Here is a 23,346-nt window from a genome sequence, read left to right on the forward strand (position 1 = left end):
CTGTAACAGCATATTTATAGGTACTGGACATTAGGATGTGGACATTTGTGGGTTTATCATTCTGCCTCCCAGAATGCATAACGCCAAGGTATCCTGGAGAAGCGTCACACTCCAATCTAGTTTGAAAAGGGATCTTCACCACTACCTTGCTAGCTCTAGGCATTGCTGGGTGTTTTGTTTTTTTCATTTTGCTAATTCTTCAGTGGACGATGATATCACATATGGTTTTACTTGTACCTACTTGATTATTATTTTTTAACCTACTCGATTATTAAGGAGTATAAGCATATAGATGAACTTTTATTCTTCTGTGAAGAAAATCTGCCCCCTTTGCACAATTTTTATTTTTATATATTTTTTAAAAGATTTTATTTATTTATTCATGAGAGACAGAGAGAGAGAGAGAGAGAGAGAGGCACAGCAGACACAGGCAGAAGGAGAAGCAGGCTCCACACAGGGAGCCCGACGTGGGACTCGATCCCATATCTCCAGGATCACACGCTGGGCTGAAGGTGGCGCTAAACTACTGAGCCACCCAGGCTGCCCTGCACAATTTTTAAAGGTCTTTTTTGTTTGCCTTTCTCAGAGTCAAGAGATATTAAATATTTGCCTAGCATATATGCTGTAAATGTGGAGGTTTTTTTACAAGTCATCATCAGTTTCTCAACATTTTTTAATTACCTAGTCAAATCTGTCAAAATTTTTTTGGGAGGGTGGGGTTCTCTGGCTTTTGTGTTCTGTTCAGAAAAATATTCTCTACTGTATGGTTTTTTTCACTTCCCCTGGAAGGATTTTGCTCCATATTTACCATGAAAATTAGATATGTAGCCATTTGTCTAGTGAATTGCTCTAATCCAAGAGGATCAAATGGTTAAAGCCTGGGATAGGTACCCAGGCAAGCCTTCAAGGGGTCAGGAAAATGGGAGCTCTATTTCCCTAGGTAATTACATTCTAAAAAGGATGAAGCCCAGACTTTAAACACATTACCTAGCTTGTAAAAGATGCAGACATCCACCACTTCTGTGCTCCTTTAGAAGACATATTTAAATTCCAGAAGATTAGAGTAAGCACTCAGGACTCTTTCCATACCTTCCAGAAGGAGCAAAGGGTTTTTGTTTCCTCTCTCTCCTTTCAGGAGGGGAGAAGGATGGCTGTCTCTCCTTCTATACACAAATAAGGAAAATCGGTGTAGCTAACTCACTGCGTCCTGCTCTCATAGGAGTCTGACCTGGCTGGCCTGGTTTTCATCACATTACCCCAAGGATAAGGGCTGGGACAAGTGAGCTTTCTCACTTGTCACTACTGCAAGGTAAGTATAAGAAACCTCTCTTTTACCCAGAACATGTCATATGTACATTCAGGCTTAAATTAATAAAGAGAAATATTAAAAACCTAACAGCCCCTCCCAAATTATAAAAATATTCTAACTTCTGGTAACTTGCAGTTTCATTTCACATATTTCAATGTTGATTTTCTTTGTTTTGTTTTGTTTTGTTTTAAGATTTTATTTATTTATTCATGAGAGAGAGAGAGAGAAAGAGAGAGAGAAGCAGAGACACAGGCGGAGGGAGAAGCAGGTTCCATGCAGGGAGCCCGATGTGGGACTCGATCCCAGGACTCCAGGATCACTCCCTGGGCCAAAGGCAGGTGGCTAAACCGCTGAGCCACCAGGGATCCCCCTCAATGTTGATTTTCAATGATTTTCAGTGTTTTATTTGGTGTATAAGAGTGAGACATGGATTCAATTTTTTCCTCACAAATGGCTCTCCAATTGCCAGAAGCTCATTTCTAGAAAAAACAAACAAACAAACAAACAAAAAACAAAAAAACACTTTATCCCCTGTGACTTGAAATCTTGGTGGGGTCAGAAGTGAAGACAAAGACATTTTATTCCTATTTTATAATTAGGAAATCCAAAGGCCAAAAGAATTAAATGATTTAAGATTACTAAAAACTACTAGGGAAGCTAGAGCTAAATTTTTGGTCAAAGTTCCCGCTCTCTCTCTCTCTCTCTCCCCCTGTGGGAGAAAAGAAAGTGTTTCTGTAGTTTGTTTCTAGTAACGAGTGGGTCATTGCACCCAGGAAAAATCTATAGGAAAAAAAAAAATGAACGGAAGATGATGACGTGGCCTGATATTTCACACTGATCATCCATCTTGGAGCAAAACACACCATCAGTAGCACTTTCTCCTTCCTACAGATTCTCAGAACCAATTCCGAAGTGATTTTGTGCCTTTTTCCTTATCTATACACTGTTTTGCCCAATGGTAAAATCTTAGAAAATCTGTAAATATATAAATAAACCATGATACCTTTTTAAACATTAAAGAAGAAAACTGCTGTCAAAAACCTTGACTTGTATATATAAAAAATAAGCAATCAAAAAAAATTAACCTATGAATTATTTTTTTTCTCCCAAGGACCATTATTCAAAACTCCCTAAGAAAAAAGAATTTTCCCCATGACCAACTTCTTACAGTCACAAACACATTACTGTCTTATTGTTAATCCTTAAAAATGTGTGTAGTAAGTCTGATGAGTTTGTTTACATCATTTACTTCAGGATCCCGGGCAGACTTCAATTGAAATGGTTAAAAAAAAAAAAAAAAAAGCATCTTGAAAATGACCCTGCCCCAAGCTGAATGCAAAGTTTGTAGGGGCCACCAACTGAGCAGAAACTCAGATATTTGTGTATTTAGAAATACCACAGGCAGCTGAATTCACTGGCCATAGAACTGTGGCTGTGTGAAGATCATCATCTATTTGCACCTCTGTCCTCTGACTTAACTTTAAATCACAAAATGCAGGCATGCCTGGTGAGTTTTTGCTTGCTTTTTCTATTTGTTTAAACAACTTTCAAACCACATAAAAAATATTAAATTTAAAAGAAAAACTGCATATATACCACCACCCTTATAACATCACATTTTTATTTCTTTTTGTTTTTAATTCATTCAACCAATATCATGGAACACATTTTGTTTCGTATTCATTTCATAAAATTGTAATTATAGAATAAATAAATGTTTTGCTCATTTTCATTTAACGTTACTTTGAACATTACATTTTCTGCAGAGTTGTATTTTTTATTTGATCATAAATTCAGTGGTGATTAAGTAGTCCATTTCATTATAAGGTATAATTTGCTTAACTGTTTCCCTTTTCTGTTCATTTACATTGCTCTTAGGTTTTTGCTAATGTAAGAAATATCACAGTATGCATTAAGATATTGGCCCATACAAGTCATTTTTTGAATACTTAATTTAGAATGAATCTTTAGAAAGGCTATCAAAGGATTAAAAGTCATGCACATTTTCATAGCTCTCTTCCAAATTATTTCCCAAGGATAGATAGTAATTTGCAGAGCCACCACCAGAGTATGAGTATACCCATTCCCCTGGTAAATCCCGGACTTTGAATTTTAATATGAACTCTTGAAATTTTCATAAAATTCTTCATCAGCTGAGTTAATCATTTTTAATTACTGGCAGATTTGAATACCTTCCCAAATATTTATTTTCTAAACTTCTTCTTGAGTGAACTGTTGATGCCCTTTTTTCCATGTATCTATTGGAATATGACTGCAGTTCTTTAGTTGTGGGAGCTCTGCACACACCACAGAGCAGTTTCTCATGCATAGCCCTATTGATATCTTGGGCCAATTATTTCTATGGATCTGTCCTGTAATTATAGGATGCTGAGTAGGTCTCTATCAACTAGATGACAGTAGCAGTTTGTGACACTCAAAAATGTCTCCAGAAATCGCCAAATGTCCCCAGAAGGCAATTGCCCTAAGAACACTGTCATAGATCATGACAGGTATCACTGTCAATTACTAACCAGTCACTACAAGTCTAACACGGCTCCAAGTGTCTGTTCTTATGCACTCATGAGAACTCATGTTCTCATGCACACTCATGCATCCGCATCTCCAACATTGCTACAAGTCGGATACTATTAGCCTCAAGAAAAAGAAACTGAGACACTGATGAATTAAATACCTTGAACATGTTTACACATGGAGTAAAGGCAGGATATGGACCCAATGGTCTGACGTTAAAGCCCCTGCTTTACCCACCCCTCCTGGACCTTCTTCTTTCCCATTATCTACTGCCATTTTTCCATTTTAGCAAATTCTTTTTTTGTTGTTAGTTTGAATTTTATACCCAATTTTACTTAATCAAAATTGTCCATCTTTTTCTCTATGATTTCTTCTATTGCTTTAATTCTCTCAAAAGCATCTATCTCTTTGACATATCTGGGAATTATTCTCTTTAAAAAAAATTTAATGTTTTACTCTCCTATGTTGCATTTTGGCATATACCTCTAAACTTAATTTTTCTCCATATTGCTATCTACTTATTAGAACATTTAATAAAGTTTTCTATAATTTAAACTTGAGCACACATCTACTATTATAAACTAAATTGATTAGAATTTCTACTACATTCACTCAACAGATAATTTTAGCACTGATACACTGTTTAACTATTATTATTATAACATAATCTACTATCTGTTAGGATTGGTCTTTCCCATTATTTTTCATTGTCTTTGAAATATGCCTTGATGTTTTTCTTGCTAATTTCCAATGCAATTTAAAAACCATTTGGTCTAGTTCTGAAAAAAACGGTTAAAAATTTTGTTTGATGTTAAAGCTATTAACCTGATGAAAAATTGTCATCTTTACAGGATGAGGTCTTATCCAAATGTACTGGATTATTTTACAAAATAAAGAGAATAAATTAATGGTATTCACATAATACATGAACTGAAAATACGTATTATTCTACCCAGAAATTTAACGTCCAAAGTGAGTCAATACATAAATGCCATGACTTCAAAATTTGAGTTCCGAACTCTCATTTGCAAGTTGATATTTTAGACATCAAAATTTTTGTTATGAAGAAACAGCATTATATAAATGTTAATTGACTGGGTTGTTGGGTAGCCCCCCCAAAATAAATAAATAAAACAAAAACTCTCTTATTGTAAGGAAATACCCAAAGAAGACCATTACTCTATGAAAAGGGCACTCACTGAAATGAGTATTTAGAGGTTTCCAGAAATGAAAGTCACATTTTGAGACAGGGGAGCAGCTGGGATTCGGCTTCTATTGGCCCTGAAAACTCCGTGAACACGGCCTTAACCGGACATTTTAGAAACCTTCTCCCTCCAGAATCAAATCAAGGAGCAGAGTCCAATAAGGCTTCTGTTATACTCTCAGACTTTATTACCCCAGGGCACATACCTGGAGGTGTCTGTTATTCATAAGCTTTTTAATTGACTCGTATTGTATCTGTTATTCTCCAACTTCTCACCATTATGATTAGAGTAAATCCTTAAAATGAAGAGAGATTTTTACTGGAGCAACTATATCCCCCTTCACAGCCTGGTGAGAAGGGGCTGAGGGGCAGGTGAAGAACCTCTGGGGGCCGAGTGAAGAGTCGTCTCACAAAGATGGAAAAGTTGATGTGCCTCCTGGACCTGTGGCAAGCAAGAATAATAATACTTTCTAGGGTTGGGGCGAAGAGCAAACTAGTTAATATATGCAAACAACATGTAGAACAGAGCCTGGCACGTTAACTGGATCTTCATAAAGTTAGCTGGAGTTAATTAGGAGTAATTATGATGCCTTGAGGGAAGAAATATCTTCCTAATTCTCCCCCCTAATGTAACTGAAATTTGTACTCACCCTTTAAGCTGACCCAGAGGAACTGTGGCTTCTTAAGCTAGAGGAAAAGAAAGGCAAGATGAAGTCACACGTATTAATGTGCCCAGCTCTGTAGTAGGCACGGATAGTAGCTCATTAATTTTCTAGGTCTTTACCTCCCTAGAGTGCCTCATTTGATCTGATCTCTGAAACTTAGTGGGATCAGTCCTGACTGGCCTTTGATGGGGACTCAATCTTACAGGAAGGCTATATGGCTTAGTGGTTAAGTGCAGCTGCGTGGTCATCAGTAACTTGCTAAACCTCTCTGTCTAAATTTCTTCATCTGAAAAGTAGGGCTAACAATGGTCCCCACTTTATGGAGCTCTTGTTAGCAGTAAGTGAAACAATATATATGCCTCACCTACAGTCTGTAGCCATTAGGTTAGCTACTATTTTCAATATCATCATTCTTATAATTCCAGGAGTTGGAAATCATTACTTTCATTTTAAGAAAACAGAATAGGCACAGAAAAGTTAGATAAACTAGGTCACACAGCCATTAGGAAGATAAAGCTTGTATTTTATCCTTAGACTGATTTTAGAATCCAGGTTTTGCATTTTTATATTTTTCTTTTCTTTACTTGACATTTCCTTAAGAGAAGACTTGGAGGAAGACATGAGAGCTGTCTGCGGCTATTTTAAGGGTAAGCTCGCAGATGGGCAGGACTAGACTTTCCTTGTTGCCTTCAAAATCAGATCTGAATCCCAAGAGTATAGGCTGCAGAGAAGCTCTTTGGGGCTGACTATAAAGAGAAACGTTTTGCCAAGAGGGAAGAAATGCAAAAGCAGAGTGGTCTCTCTAAAGGGCTAGTAAATTCTGCTACTACCTCAACGTCTTAGCCTCTGGTGGCACGCAGACAGGTTAGATGTCAGCTTGTTGAGGATATGCCAGAAAAGATTCCTGTAACTATCTCCAGGGCACCCTGACCTCCTGTCCTCAGCACTATTTTGGGGACCAACATTCTACTACATGAATATATCCTCTTTCTTTTGTTACGGGGCAGATGGACTTCTTAGCCAGCCTCTAGAACCAAGGATGAATGAGGCTTCCCTGGCATCTGCAGGAAGAGACCAGCATTTATCCTTTGCTCACCTGGGATTATTTTCACACGCCTCCTACCAGATGACTGACCTATTATATCCAAATGTCTAAAGATCCTCTAGGTCATGCACAGAAGTTTTTTATTTATAGCTCTATCTCATCAGCACAGCTTCAGAACCCTTCCTGTCAGCTACTCTAGCTTTGACAAGATCTTAACTCCAGGGAACTCTCTGGAAGGATTCCACAGCTCGCAGGACCTGTCTACTCCTATACTTGGCTCTCTCTCAGCTCCTGCTCGCAGCAGACTCTGCTGTAGGTGCAGAAAACACTACTGGGGTGGGCAGAGCTGTTTTCAGGGAATGACCATCCCGAACCAAATGGGGCAGGAAGAGAATGACCCAGAGCACAGGTCATTTGCCCCCCAAAGCAACAAATAGTGCTTGAGCCTAGCCTCTCAGAAGGCATTTTATTGTTCACAGAATGTTTCCAGATATTTTCTCTCTTATTCCTCTGTACCTATCTATTATGATTAGATCAGACATATGTAAGAGAAAATTCAACCAACAATAACTTAATCAAAATAGGATAGTATTTTTATCTCAAGTAAATAGAAGCCTGCAAAGGCAAGGCTGAACTGGTGGCTCCACTGGTACCAGGAACCCAGGCTCTTCTTTTTCTGCTTCATCATTTACAATGAGTGGTTTCCATCCTCAAGGTGACCTCACAGCAACCTTAGGTCTCAGGAGTTCCGGTTATCATGAGATTGCTCAGGGTAGGAAGAAGAAGAAGGGTCTATCTCCCACTGAGCTACTTTCATTTAGAGATTTCCCATTGGCCACTCTAATCTGCAAAGAAAGCTAGGAAATGTATTTTGAATTTTTTTTTTCTTAATCTGGACACAAATCTAGCCTCATCAGCATACAGATCTATCGCTAAGGAAGTAGGGGAAAATGACAGCTGGGTAGAAAAACAATAACCTTCAATCAAAGAAATTAAGGCTAATTGAGATTAAATGACTTTGCCAAAGTAAAACGACTTGCTTCTTATATAGGTTTGTTGCTATACAACCCCCAGGGACCCAGTGGCATCATATTCTCTGTGAATGGAACCCTCCACACTTTACAGTGCAGTGATGAAGGGCACGACTTGTGCCTTCACATACAGTGACCTGACTCCTCCTCCTGCGCTTGGTGAAGTTTTATGTGTAAGACCTCTCACTGCCACCCCCCCGGAATCTCGCCTTCCCTACCCTAATCAGTGGGAGCTAATATTTATTGCTGCATATTCTCCTGGAGAAGTAAGGTCACTGTCCATCTCATGGAGGCCCTCTTCCTGCCCAGAGGCAGAGAGTCCTCCTCAAGTTTCTGCCTATCTGATCAGGGCCTTCCCTGATTAGGCGTGGAAATGGGAAGAGGATGCCGTCTTTTCACTTCTTCTAGTCGGGGAGTTTGCACTGCAGGCCTATTTTCATCAATATGTAGGAAAGTAAGTATATATTAAACACCAGTTTTTGAGGACCTCACTTGTTTATGAGAAGCTACCCTACTTTAGGCAGTACAGGGCTTTTGCTAATATTAATAAAGTAACACTTTGACTTTTATCCAAGTATGATCCTTGGGTGTATGTTCCATATGTAGAACCTTGAAGGATGGGAGGAAATAACTAAGAATACCACTTTATTACAAATAAAAGGAACTAAGTTTGGAATCATATATATTTTTTTTACTTAACGATTATATTGAACGGCTAACATAATAGAAAACTTTAAAGGTAAATAAATACATCCCCCAAACAGTTGTTATTCTGTCTTTTTTCCCTAAAAGTCAAATTGGGGAAAACAAGGGGGTGGGGGTACACTGGTTAATTAAAAATTTGGGTTTGGTTTATTGGAGGTTTCAGTGTAATAAGTTATAAATGCAATAAGCTGGGATCTCGCTTCCCCGATAGAATAGTGCATGGTATACTTCCCTAAATCTAGATTCCTACTTTCAAAGACATGATCACTACAGTCTGAAGTCAGAAAATGAGACCAGCAGATTGTCCTCGGGCCATCCGGGGGTCTGTCAGTAAACTGAAAGTAACTGAATGAGAGAGGAATCTCCAAGAGAGGCCAGGGGAGTGCCACCAGCCCACCACTACAGAGAATTTCAGAGCTAAGCCACTCACAGAAAGAAAAAAAGAAAAAAGAAAAAAAAAAAAAAAAAGCTCAACCACAGGGCGGATGTGATGCTTTTCACACCCAAGTCATTTATTTGAAAAGCAAAGGCAGTAAATTCTTGAAGCCTCCGCTATGTTAGGATTGCTCCAGAGGAAAAGAAAAAAAAAAAAAAAATCAAGAAACACTGAGCTTCCCTTTCCAGTGTCTTCCTTGCTCACTTTTTCTCATAGGGAAACTCTTTATACCTTATTTCTTTTTGGCAACAGAAACCTATAAAATAAGACAGTTATTTTTAGCCTTTAGGAGTCTGCATTTAATTACGTTCACTGTTACCTCTACTGTGTGAAACCAGAACTCCCAAGGACATGAGTGTAAGTTCCACGTGGACCAATGGCAAGAGTATTAAATGGCCAACCTACCACTAAGGCTTGAGTTCTAGTAGCCTGTTAAATAAATGAAGAATAAGAGGTTCTAAGAAGAATTAGGCTAAGGCCCCTCAAAAGCTAATTTCAAATGAAAAACCAGAAATAGCCAAGTGTTCTTTGGTATGCCAATGCCATCAGGGTTTTACTGTGCCTCTTACCCTACTGCCTAAGAATTACTATGAAAAATCTTTAAGGTCATCCCAACCCTGGATCTTGTTTAGCAAGAGCAGAAGTTTGCTTACTTAACCAGTCTGAATAAGGGGTTAAACCTACTCAAAATATTTCTATTGAAAGCCGACTCGAATGAGAAGGCACTGGAAAAAGTTGTCCGGACAGGCTGTTTACCTGTCAAACTGTCACTGGACAGTTTTGAAACCATTCAACTCCTGCTGTAACCACACTGATGGGAATGGAAATTCTATACATTCAGTTAAATAATTTGCATACTGGAGCAGTAAGCAAATACTGGAACAGAGGTCCCGAGCTTAGGTCTCTTGCATTTCTCACACTCTTCTCTGAACCTGTCTCACTTATGGTCAATACCTCACAGCTTACTGCTTACTCATGCGGCCTCTACTGTTTGGGCCCCCAAGCCGACTGGAAGCTCCATACATGACAGGGACCATTGTTACAGCTGTCACAGATCCCCCACAATTCCAGAAGTGGCCATGCTTGCGAGCATTTATTCATCCATTTATTCAACTAATGTGCATTGGGTGCCGACTGTCAGGATCCATTGCACATACAGGCTATGGTCTGTATGAAGTCTCTACTCTTGTAGGGCTGAAATCTGAATGAGATGACAATATTTGTCACTGCTGAAAAAGACCAGCAGTGACAAATATGAGAGTCATGTGAAAGAGGAACTGAGTGGCTACACTGAACTGGGTGGTCAAGACCTCTATGAGGAGGTGACATCTAGATGGGGATCTGGTGAGCTGGGCATGTACAAAGGAACTAGCAGAGGCCCCTCGCGGCCAGGGCATACTGAGAGAGGAGGATGTGATAAGAGAGGAGGTGAGAGAACAGTAGGGAAGACTTTTCAGGGCTTGGGAACACAGACATGTGGATTTTATCCTTAGATGCAGCACAAGGTTTTACCCAAGAAAATTACATGATCTGATTTATTTTTTTAAGGAGAACTTACTATTTTTATGTTCACAAAATACACAACAGCACATACCTCACCCAGTCTGATAGCCAGTTCTTTAGCCTTTACCTTTTCCAACTTGGCAACGTGAGCCACAGACTTTGGACCTTGGACATTGCCTCCTCAGTAACAGCAGATCTCATCACATCTGTCACTGTAATCAATGATTACAATTGATTGTAATCAATGATTACAATTGAAGTTCTGATAGCTTCCACCTGCTTATGCAGCGCTCCCTTTTCCTCTGAGTTAGCCTGTGTAAAGGCAGCAGTGGTACAGGTCTCCCTGGGTACTAGGTGCCCCAGCCTGGTCTTTCCCTCGATAATGCAGGAAGGAATCCCCATCTTAGGACACAAGGGAAGGAGGCAGACACCAACTCAATGGGATCCGCAGCATGTGCAGTCCCTACCAGCTGAGCCTTTTGGGTTTCCACCATCCTACCATGGTGGTGACAGTACTATCCCGAGCCCAAAGGACAGGCGGCCTCTTTGGGAGAGACATTCTATTCTCTTTGCCAGCAGTTTTCTACTCAGCCCGGGCCAACAACCTCTGCTTCTTCTTCTTGGTCTGTATCTGTGAGTCCACTTAAGCGGCTGAGTAGCTCTTTGACAGTCCAAGGCCTGGGCGAATTGGCTAATCACAGGAGGTGCTTCTATATTATTTCCATTTTTTACTTAAATTCTAGGTAGTAGAGAGGTCAGGGCAACATTCTTCCCCTCAGCCTTCTTTCCTTTCAGCATCTTCGATGGCTGGAGTGCTGATTTACATTTTTTAAATGCTCTAGCTATTGTGTGTGAGGGAAAGCAAAAAATGAAACAAGGAGAGTAGGTTATTGTAATAATGGAATACGACATGGGTATACATGGGTATAGTCTAGAAGATTATGCTCAAAGGCAGCATTAACAGAGATGGAGAAATACAGATTGAGAAGTTTTAAGGGTATCATCAAGATGATTTTCTGATGCATCAGGCGTGAGGGAATGATGGAAGAAGGAAATCAAGGATTACTAAGATTTGTGGCTTAAGCAAATGAATAAATGACAATGTCTTTTACTGATGGATGAGGAACAGGAGTGTAGGAAGTGAGGCTGGAGGGGGAATCTAGAGTTTCCTTTAGTAGTGAGATGCTAACTGAAGATGTCCAGGATGAAAGTTCAACCAAGCAGTTGAATACAGGATTTTTTTTTAAGTTTTTTTTTTAATTTATTCATGAGAGACAGAGAGAGATAGAGATGCAGAGACACAGGCAGAGGGAGAAACAGGCTCCATGCAGGGAGCCTGATGTGGGACTCAATCCTGGAACCCCGGGGTCATGCCCTGAGCCAAAGGCAGACACTCAACTGCTGAGCCACCTAGGCATATTGAATACAGAATTCTTGAAAAAGGTCAAAGTGAAGTTGTATGTTCAGCCCAACCAGGGTACCTAAAACCATGGGACTGGATGAGATCTCACCTAATGGTTAAGTAGAGAAGCATGAGGGACCTGTTTAAAGGCTGAAGTCTCTTCTCGTTTCCGTTATTAATAGATAAACAAGTTAAATAAGAGGCCAAGGCAATGAGTTTTCACAACATCTACATTAAAAGGTAGAGTACGAGTATCCGATTTCCTACTCCTTTTAACAGAAAAGGACACTAATTAATGGGTGGCTGTTTGCTATCTTCATCAAGGCATTCAACATCAGAAACTCTGATCAAAGTCACTAAGTATGAGAAGAATGAAATTGTATATTCATTGGATTTCTGTTTCATTAAACATATGCATATGTTGCTCACAGTTCATAATTGGTCTTGAATAATCACATTATTTTAAATAGAAAACTGAGGGATCCCTGGGTGGCGCAGCGGTTTGGCGCCTGCCTTTGGCCCAGGGCGCGATCCTGGAGACCCGGGATCGAATCCCACGTCGGGCTCCCGGTGCATGGAGCCTGCTTCTCCCTCTGCCTGTGTCTCTGCCTCTCTCTCTCTCTGTGACTATCATAAATAAATAAAAATTTAAAAAAAAAATAAATAAATAAATAGAAAACTGAGGGGATCCCTGGGGAGCTCAGCGGTTTAGTGCCTGCCTCCAGCTCAGGGCATGATCCCGGGGTCCTGGGATCAAGTCCCACATCGGGCTCCCTGCATGGAGCCTGCTTCTCCCTCTGTGTCTCTGCCTCTCTCTCTCTCTCTGCCTCTCATGAATAAATAAAATCTTTAAATAAATAGAAAACTGAAATGACATCTGCCTAAGAAAAGCTAGTTCTGTAATTATCTTGACTTATGAAATACAATATTAAAAAGTTCACTGGAATTTTAATGTGGTTCCCTCAAATAAACTCTATTTGTACTAAGTATAAAAATGAAAGGAAGGCTTGAAAGAGTGGGATAATGGAGTCCTTCCTATGTGAGAAAGTAAAATGCTTCTTTTTAAAAAGCTTATTTTCTAATTGCATAATATAACATATTGTAATTATTTAAAAAACAAATATAAAACTAAAGTCCATCTTGATAACACCCCTCAACCTCAAGCCTGTCTAGAAGTCACCATTTCACCAGTTTTGTGTGAATTCCTTGAGTCTTCTGCTTGTGTGTGTGTTTGCACTCGTGTAGGTGTGTATGTGTATACGTGTGCATGTGTGGTAGAGGCAGTTGCTGCCCCACCCAGGTCCCCTTTTCTGCTGTTGCCAGAGCTAATAGGAACTCAGCCTCCCTTTTCTCTGGAGAATTGCCTGTAGCCAACCGATGCTGTGACTACTCCCCGTATCCCTTGCAGATGGAGGCACGTCACATTTGCTCAATAATGGACAGACACGAGGATGTAAGCGGCCTCAAGGTAGGACCCACTTTGGTGCAATCAGTGCTCCAGAGCATCCCTGCAGAATCACACAGTGGTCTCCACACAGGACCACAGTCACCTCCCCGTGTCCTAACCTGCATCGTTCACTCCTGGGAGCATTTTCTCCATGAGTTGCTTGAAGAAGAATCATTTCAGCCTCGGCTTCTACAACTAAAATAGCGTATGTCTATATATCCATATGTGAGTATGAGAGTAACTTTTACATAACGTCAAGATAATATCATTAGTTTTCTGAAGCAATAGTTTTCCTGAAAGGTTGTTGTGTCAATATGCATAGATTTATGGTTATCTTTCAACTGCATTATATTACATTGTGAAAAAAAGATTAACTTAGCAAAAACTTCAAAAATGTTTCAATGTGGTAAGTGAATGTTATCAGTTGCATTTCCTTGATTACCAGTAGTAGAGTCATCTATGTCATCATAGACATAGTCATAGACATAGACATAGTCATAGTCATCAGAGTCATCTATGTTTATACTCCACTTGCAACTCCTCCTCTGTGAATTATTTTCATATTCTTTCATTTAGATTGTCCTTTCCTTATAGATGACCATTGGCTCTTTATAAATTCTGAGTATTTTTCATTTGTCTATGGTATGTTAAAAATACTTCTTCTTACTTATCACAGTTTATTACGGACTTTTTGATATGGCCTTTTGTATTATTCAGAAGTTTGCTAATGTACTAAAAATTATATTTTATTCTTGACTCATTAATATATTTATTTTAAGAGGATCACTGTACCACAAAGACAAAAACACATCCTCCTAGATTTTCTTCTAATATTTTATAATTTTCAGCATTATTTAATTCACCTGAATTTTTTAATGAATGGTATTAGGTATTGATATGAAATTATGTCAATGAAATTATTGAATTTTCTTTTTTTTTTAAAGATTTTATTTATTTATTCATGAGAGACACAGAGACAGGCAGAGGGAGAAGCAGGCTCCTTGCAGGGAGCCCAACGTGGGATTCGATGCCGGGTCTCCAGGATCACGCCCTGGGCTGAAGGCGGTGCTAAACCCCTGGGCTGCCTCATTGTATTTTCTAAAATGGATAGTTAATTGTCCTTTATATACACAGGCTCATTACTAGACTCTCAATCCTATTCTATTGATATTTTGGTTTTTTTTTTTCCTACTTGAATATCATACTATTTTTACTACCACAGATTTGCTATGTATTTTGATTCCTGGTGGGAACCAAAATATGATCTCCTTTTTTTTGTTCATTTATGTTTCCATATTAATTTTAGAATTAGCTTATGACATTTCTTTTAGGATTTTGTGATTTTCTTGAATTCACAATGTAGTTGGGGTAGAAGTGATATCTTTTCCCACACACAGACACTGTGTATGTTTTTTATGTTTAATAAAAAACAGGTCTTCTTCAGTAATTTTATTAGTTTTTCCATAAATATATATTCATTATTGGGCTTATTCCTAGATATTTTATATTTTTTTTCTGTAACTGCAAATATTTTTTCTAATACATTTTTAATTGGTCATTGCTGGAATTTTTATATGTTGATTCATACCCCTTCTTAATCTCTCCAGTTTATTCTAGTAATGTTTTCACTGGTTCCCTAAGAGTTTCTATATAGACTATCAAACATATATAAATAATAATGTCTTGTATCTTTCTTGGTAACAATTTTGTCCCTTATCTATTTTTACCTTGTATTAGATTGCATAGGTCCTCCAGTACACTATCAACCAGTAACTATGATGCCTGGTATCTTGACATTGTTCTCACTATAACAGAAATGAGTTGAATGTGGTGTCCTTAAGCTTATGCTAATTGTAGGGTTTTAGTGTATTCTCTAAGAATTTTCTTCTGTTTCTAGTTGCTACGGAGTTTTTACTTAGAAAAATTGGATCAGTATTGAAGTTTAACAAATACTTATTTAATATTGATTAGATGGTTTTCCTTTTCTCATCTAGTTAACGTAAGGAATTTCTTTGGTAATTTTTTTCTTTTGATAAAAACGTTAATATAATTATTTATCAGCAATTTTTTTCAAGTCCTTACCATGGCATTTATGGTCTTTAAGTGATTACCCAAAACACTGCATTCCTAAAATGGTAATTATCTAACCCATGTAGATATGTATGTATGGGTCATTACTTGCCTTTTCTTATTTATTGCCTTATAGGAATTTTCCAAATTCCCTCTTGGAATAGGCACGAAGTTTACCACATGAAATGACTTCCCTGCAGGCAAGTGATCTGAAGAGAGCTTAAGTTATTAAGTTAACATTTTTACATAAAAATTTTAGTTTTAAATTTCCCATCAATTTATTAAAAAAAAATCTGTAAATTATATTTGCTTATTTGAGTAATGCTAACAAGTAATAACACCTAGAAGCAGCATAAACATGTTGCTAATCATGCTGAAGACAGCAAGAGAGGATTAATTTCAAGATCACTTAGAAATCTACATTCTTGGGGTGCCTACATGGCTCATCAGTTAAGCACCTGACTTCAGCTCAGGTCATGATTTAGGGTCCTGAGATCAAGCCCCATGTTGGGGCTCCCTCCTCAACAGGGAGCCTGCTTCTCCCTCTCCCTCCGCCATTCCCCTCACTTGTGCTCTCTGGCTCTCTCTCTCTCTGTCAAATAAATAAAATCTTTAAAAAAAAAAAAAGAAAGAAAGAAAGAAATCTACATTCCCAGCAGCTTAGCCTCTGGGAATGAGCAATTCTGATATACCTGGTAAACAATTTCCAATTTCATCCAAATGGGTTAGTGTCTACAATATCATTGTTAAGACATATGCCAGCCATACCGGAGTCTTTCTTCATTCCCCATCCACTGTATTGTTTTTCATTTCAGACGTTCTTTCTAAGAAACACCATTTTCTTACATCCTGAAATGCATCCTTTAGATATTTACTTAAGAGTGGTCTATTGGTGGTAAACTCTCTCGGCTTTTCTTTTTCACCTTTAGTATAAAACTATAATTTTGCTTTCTTTCTTGCATCACCTTAAAGATAATACTCCATTTCTCCTGGCTTCCATTGTTGCTCTTGAAAAGTCATCTTTAAGTCCAATTGTTGATAATTTGCAGGTAACTTGTCTTTTCTATTTGCCTTTAAGATATTTACATTAAACACTGGAATGCTCAGGCCCCTTCTCCTGTCACCCCCTTTTATGGATATTTCAGCCAGTCTCATGTCTATAAATACCACTTATGATGACCCCAAAATCATACCTCCAATCGAGACTTCTCTCTAGCTCCACAATGGCATACCCAACTGTCTAATGAACACCTCCTCTTGAAACATCTCAAACATAAAAATGCCTAAATCTGAGCACATGGATTTCACTCCTTTCCCCAAACATGTTCTTCCCTATCTCACTAAATGACAACACTACTTTTCCATTATCTTAAGAAAAAAAGTAATCATTTTCCTTAGACTCCTCCTTCAGTTCTTCAGAAATTTCATCAGCTCTACATTCAAAAATAATTTTTTTAAAGCTGTCCTTTCTTAAGATTTTATTTATTTATTCATGAGAGACACGCACAGAGAGAGGCAGAGACACAGCAGAGGGAGAAGTAGGCTCCATGCAGGGAGCCCAACGTGGGACTCAATCCCGGGTCTCCAGGGTCACACCCTGCACCGAAGGCAGGTGCTAAACCGCTGAGCTACCCAGGGATGCCCTCTACATTCAAAATTTATACAAAATTCAATCCCTTCTTGCCACCCACACTGCTCCAAGCAACCACCATGTTTTGCTTGGATCATCACAATAGCTTCCTAGATGTTCTCCCTGCTTTTATACTTGGCCTTCCTCCAATTCATCTATTCTTAACATAGTAACAAGAAAAATGTTGTTACCCTGTTATCTCTGAATCAGATAATAGCACATATCTACTTAAAAGCCTTCAATGGCTTTTCGTTTGTCTCTGAGTAAAAGCAAAGTCATTTCAATGGTCTACACAACACTTACATGATCTGGCCCTCTCTACCTCTCTGATTTTATCTTTATCTCTCTTCCTCTTAATCATTTGGATCTAACCACACTAACTTTCTTGCTATCCCTTCAGCACACAAAGCATATTTATGCCTTGGGGCCTCTGCATATGCATTTGTCTCTCAGATAAATCAAATGACTCACTCACCTCTTCCAGGCCTTTGCTCAATTTTCAGGCTCTCAGGGCCACTTCACCTGATAGCTAAATTTAAGATAACAATGACTACCCCTCCAAGCATTCTCTACCTCCCTTCTCTGCTTAGAGTCTTACATAGCATTTATCACCATCAGATATACTATACCTTTTATTTATTTTGTGTCTAATGCCCTCCCCTACCACACAAACACCAGAATATAAGATCCATGCAGGGAGGGTTTTGCTTTTCTTTCTATCTTTTGATTATTGTATCCTTAATACTATAAAATTGTCTGGCACATGGTAAGTATCCAACTCAGTAAGTATTTGTCCAAGGAATGAATGAATGTTTTGCAGTTTCTCTAAAATGTCTAATTATGTATTTTTAAAACTTAATCTTTTCTTGAATTCTGAATGCAAATATGTATTTTATCAACATTACCAGATGATTTGTATGAATATTAAAACATACATAGCACTTCTCTAAGATGTATGCCTATGAGTATTTAGTCCTGGGCCACAGAATATACATGCTTTATAAAACGATGCTGAACTGCTTTTCAAAGTCATTATGTTGCTTCCTCCAATAAAGTATTAATAAACATTCTAAGAGTATCATCAGACCTCTTCAATTTTGTCAAATTAGTTGTGAAATGGTATTTCATTATACTTCTAACTTGCCTTTTCAGATTACTGATGAGGTTAAGCACACTCTTTTTTCATAGGCTTATTCACCCCTTATGTCAAATACCTACTTTTTTATTGTGTTAATTTACTAAATGAGTAGTTATCTCCTTATCAATTTTAGTGCTTTATACATTTGAGATACTAATGTATTGTTGGTAATACTGTGGTTAGCAGCTGCTCCCCTGTTATAGTCTATCCTTTTACTTTCTTATAGACTCTCTGATGAACAGTTCTTAATTTTAATGTAGTTACACATATCATTCTCATCCTTAATATTTCATGTTTTTATTTTAGAAATTTAAGATTTTAAAAATTCTCCCATATCACACAGTGATAAAAGTTTCTCCTAACATTTTAAATCGATTTTTCATATTTAAGCCCTTAATTCATACAAGAAAAAAACATTATGTATAGTGTGAGCTAGGAATCCAACTTCTTTTGTAAGCAATAGTCCCAGCACCATTTCTTAAGCAACTCTATCTCTCCCCAATGATCTGAAATGCCAACTCTGTAATACCAAGTTTCCATATATTGCTGAATTTGTGGCTGGCCTCTCTTCACTGGCATTGGTCTTTTTGTTTTAGTATACACAAATCCTACACTGTCTTAATTATTATATGTTTATAAGTTATGAACTCTTATAACCCACCTCGCTGTTGTTCTTCAGCAGTGCTGTGATTTTTCTTGGCCCTAATTTTCCATGTTGTTCATTTTAGAATCTATTTGTCAAGGTCCATTGGAAAAAAAAATCTGTGAGATTTCAATTAATATTTTATTGATTCTATAGATTAATTTGGAAAAGATTGGTATCTCTAAAATGGTGAGTCTTCTTATCTATAAATGTTAAAAAACACAGTATATAATATCTCCATTTATTTAGGTCTAATATTTTTCAATATGAAAGTTTATAATTTGGGCAGCCTCAGCGGTCTAGCACCGCCTTCAGCCCAGGGCGTGATCCTGGAGAACCAGGATCAAGTCCCACATTGGGCAGCCTGCATGGAGCCTGCTTCTCCCTCTGCCTGCGTCTCTGCCTCTCTCTTTCTCTCTCTCTCTCCCTCTGTGTGTGTCTCTCATGAATAAATAAAATCTTTAAAAAAAAAAGAAAGTTTATAATTTTCTCACATAGGTTTTATGGATCTTTTTAATGGTCTTCATACCTCTTACTCATCTTTATCTTTCCTGGCCATCAATATCCAACAACTATAAAGTGAGTTTTACCACATTAAACCCGAGGCTCAAAAATCTGTGGTAACTACCTATTGCCTATAGGATCAAATGCAAACTTCACAGGCTGGGATTTAACTGGCTCTGTTTACCCAGCCATCATCACAACTTGCTAGGACTCTACATCATTTGTTTACTTATGGTGGAATTAGTGTAGGAATGAAGAGCCCATTTACATAATATAAATAAAATTAGAATCAAGCCTTGACTCCATTACTTACTAACTTATGGCTTAGACAGAGTGATTTAGTTCTTGGGGTCCTCTTTTATAAAACAAGGAAAGTATGGATACTCACAGCATAGGACATTGTAAACAATAAAAGAGACAGTGAATGGAAGTTATGTGGCACTTGTAACTTACTAGAATTGCTATTATTGTGTTAATGTTATTATTGACTAATTAAAAATTAACAGATAATAGCATGTCTTCTCTAAGTAAATAACCATCATCATACCTATATTAAACTATCTTTTGCTTATTAAAGTGTCTTTCTGCTTTTTTTCTTTCCATACATTTTTAAACTTAGAGCAGAATCTGGAAGAGGAAATGGTCATACTCTAGATGGTGTGTCCCCCACACTGGGCTAGTGGTGAAGAGAGGAAACTAGAAATATGTAGGCCTAGGGTTTGGAGACCAAGCTAGCTTATAAATAACTCCTGATATACAGGCAACCAGCATCCCAAAATCATAATTACAAAAGCACACGCATAACAAATGCAGATGCAGTCCAAGCTGATTTCAACATGTAAAGGAAGCCAAGAGTAACCCATTGGTCACCAGAATGCAGGAATCACCTGACAATCATAATGCTAAGAGCCAGGTAAGTGGTGATATTGCTAGGACCTTCTTGAGTGCTTTATCCAGTGTTGAGGGCTGCTAATGGCCAGCCAAGTTGCTAAACTCCCTTCCAAAAAGGGCTGGGTTCAGAGTAGGGCTCCCAAAAAAGGAAATCGGTGTACCATCTTTCTTTAAAGTGACAAGAATTCAGCCATTCAGATCAAACAATCCTAGCAAGGGTAGACAAAAGACTGCAGCTTCTGTAAGTACTAAAGTTTGTTATTCTCTTGCTTAGCATTTGACTATGAAAAAAAAAATGATTAGTGAAGCCCCAACACTATTTTCTTTTTAATAATAACTTTAGCCACATAGTAGTAAACTCCCTATTTTGATGATATATGACATGACATATCATGTGAAATTATGTCAGTCTGACAATGGTATGCCTTAGGAAATCCGTCCATTTGTAATAGGAATTCCTACCAGATGCAAAACTTGAATCCTAAGGAAAGAGGACTTGTAAGAGCTAATCAAGCTCCTGGAGTTCTGGATCACCAGTCATAGAAGGAACCTTGAGCCATGTGGCAGGGAGGCAAGGCAGACTAGGATCAAGGAAGAAGCTTCAGTGTGCCGTCTGGGTTCACTTACCATGAGGTCAAGTAAACTTATTACTCAAAGACTATGAAAGTATGCAGGGCTCATCTCTGATACACGGATATACTAGTACAGTGGATACAGGGTCTGCTTAGCAAAATAAAAACATTCTTTTAATAGATAATGATGAAGTCACTGGTTTTGACATTTAAGACAGATACTATTAACAGGGTAAGTGAAAACTTGTAGGTGGATATTTGTTCATTTGCTTTTTCTCTCTATTGCTTAAGATTGTTTAAGAGGACACTGAGCACAATGGAGGATCAGAGGAATGATTTGTAGAGAATCCTGAGGAGGCCAGAGATGGAACTAAGGGCACACAGAAGAGGATGAGCCCTAAACAGAAGGGAAGAAACCCCAATGTCACAAGGGCTAATTAAGCATCACTTTATAAATCATTCTCACCACTAAGACTAGGGACGAAAAGTAGCTGATCAAGAATTGCAGCAGTATTATACAATGATGGCATTCTATCTTGGGTATAGATGGTGATAATTTCTCCTATTTGTCTGGAATTCAGCAGACAAACTCAACCAGAAATGCATTCTTGGTCCTTAGTTGATAACTTAAAACCACGTATGAATAGTGCTGGGGCAACAGGTCAGCCACGTGCAACAGGATGAAACAAGACCACTATTTTACACCAAACACAAAAATTAACTCAAGATCTGAATGTAAGATCTGAAATTATAAATTTCCTACAAGGAAACATGGGCAGTAACCTCCTTGACATTGGTCTTAGTGATGTGTTTGTGAATCTGACTCCAAAGGCAAGGAAAACAAAAACAAACAAACAGCTCATCAAACTAGAAAGTTTCTGCACAGTGATGGCAACTATAAGCAAAACGAAGATGGAACCTACTGAATGAGAGAAGATATTTCCAAATCATATATCTGGTAAGTAGTTAATATCCTGCATATATAAAGAACTTATGCAATTAAAAAATTAAAAAAAAACAATAAACAATTAAAAATAGGCAGAAGATCTGAATAGAGATATCTTTAAAGAAGACATACAGATGGCCAACAGACAAATGAGAAGACATTCATCTTCACTAATTATCAGGGAAGTGCAAATCTAAACCATAATGAGATATCACCTCATACCCGTTAGAATGGCTATAATAAAAAAGACAAGAACTAACAAGTGTTGGAGAGATTGTGAGAAAAGAGAACCCTCACACACTGTTGATGGGAATGTCAATTGGTGCAGCCTCTATGGAAAACAGTATTCAGATTCCTCACACAGATCTACCATATGATCCAACTATTCCACTTCTGGGTATTTATACAATGAAGAATGCATAAATATTAATTCCAAATGGTACATGCAAGCCCTACATTTATCGCAGCATGGTTTACGATAGCCAAGATATGAAAACAACCTAAATGTCCCTGAACAGATGAATGGATAAAGAGGATCTGGTATATATATATATATATATATATATATATATATATATATATATATATATATATATATAATGAAATACTATTCATTCTTTAAAAAGAATGAAATCTTGCCATTTGTGACATGAATGGACCTTGAGTATATTATACTAAGTGAAATAAGTCAGATGGAGAAAGACAAATATTGCATATTCTCACTTATATGTGGAATCTAAACAAACAAATAATACAATACAGAAACAAGCTCACGGACACAGAAAACAGGTTGATGGTTACCAGAGGGGAAGCAGATTGGTGGGGAGTGGGCAAAATGGGTGAAGAGGCTCAATTATATGGCAGTGGATGGTAACCAGACTTTTGGTAATGACTATTTTATAATGCACACAGATACCAAATTATGTTATACACTTGAAATTATATAATGTTATATGACAATTTTATCTCAATTTTAAACAACATACATTTGAAAAACAGATGAGTTTCATAACATTCTTGCTAAAATATCTGTAAACAGAGTCAAAGTCAACGGTCTAACCCCACCACAGAGGTTAGGGATTTTCCTCTGTACCTTACTTTGACCATTTATCAGTAACATGATAACCTCAAGAAAAAAAAAAAAAAAAGGAGAGTGAGTTTAAAAATCCCACCAGAACTTTGGTTTTCTTCATAGTTTACCTGACCTCCGTATTATTTCAATGACAGCCATTTAGTGACAATAGCCAGGGTGGTGGCTGATAATTTTTCCCTCCTGCAAGTTAAAGCCAAAGCACTGTGGTGGGACCCACTGAGAAGTTTGCTTCCTGTCAGTGCACAGTTTGCTATGAGCAACCCTTGCTCTGGGCTGCCCGGGCCTGTGGTCTGAACTGTGTGACACTAACATTCAATTACGGTAAAAAGTCTATTTAATAACTGACATTTCCAGTAACTTCTTGTGCATTCAATAAGCCTTGAGGCTAATTAGAAAAGTTCCAGAGGATACTAAGAAATACTTTATTGACAAATAATTTACACTCCTTTCCTGATTTATTCTGACCAAAAATATTAAGGATTCTCCTTGTAGTTACTTAAGACATAGCTGGGATAGATGTGGTGGGGCTTTAGTATTTAAACCCTGGGAATTAAGGAACCTAGAACTATTTTTGTTGGGC

At 37.9% G+C, this 23,346-nt stretch overlaps 1 long non-coding RNA gene across 12 annotated transcripts in view; it reads right to left on the minus strand.

Annotated features, from left to right (window-relative positions):
• Positions 1-347: 347 nt before the first annotated feature.
• LOC140642507 (uncharacterized) overlaps positions 348-23,346 on the minus strand; it is a 50,240-nt gene continuing 27,241 nt past the window's right edge. For 11 of the 12 annotated variants that reach the window (XR_012038938.1, XR_012038935.1, XR_012038934.1 and 8 more), the window contains 2 exons: positions 5,696-5,732; positions 4,259-5,487 (listed from right to left, as the gene is read on the minus strand). This is a non-coding gene — a long non-coding RNA (uncharacterized lncRNA). Of the gene's footprint in view, positions 1,789-4,258; positions 5,488-5,695; positions 5,733-23,346 lie in introns of those variants that run through there. The other variant, XR_012038930.1, reaches the window with a different exon arrangement.

The sequence above is a fragment of the Canis lupus genome, chromosome 11 (assembly GCF_048164855.1).
Source record: "Canis lupus baileyi chromosome 11, mCanLup2.hap1, whole genome shotgun sequence".
Classification (NCBI taxonomy): Eukaryota; Metazoa; Chordata; class Mammalia; order Carnivora; family Canidae; genus Canis; species Canis lupus.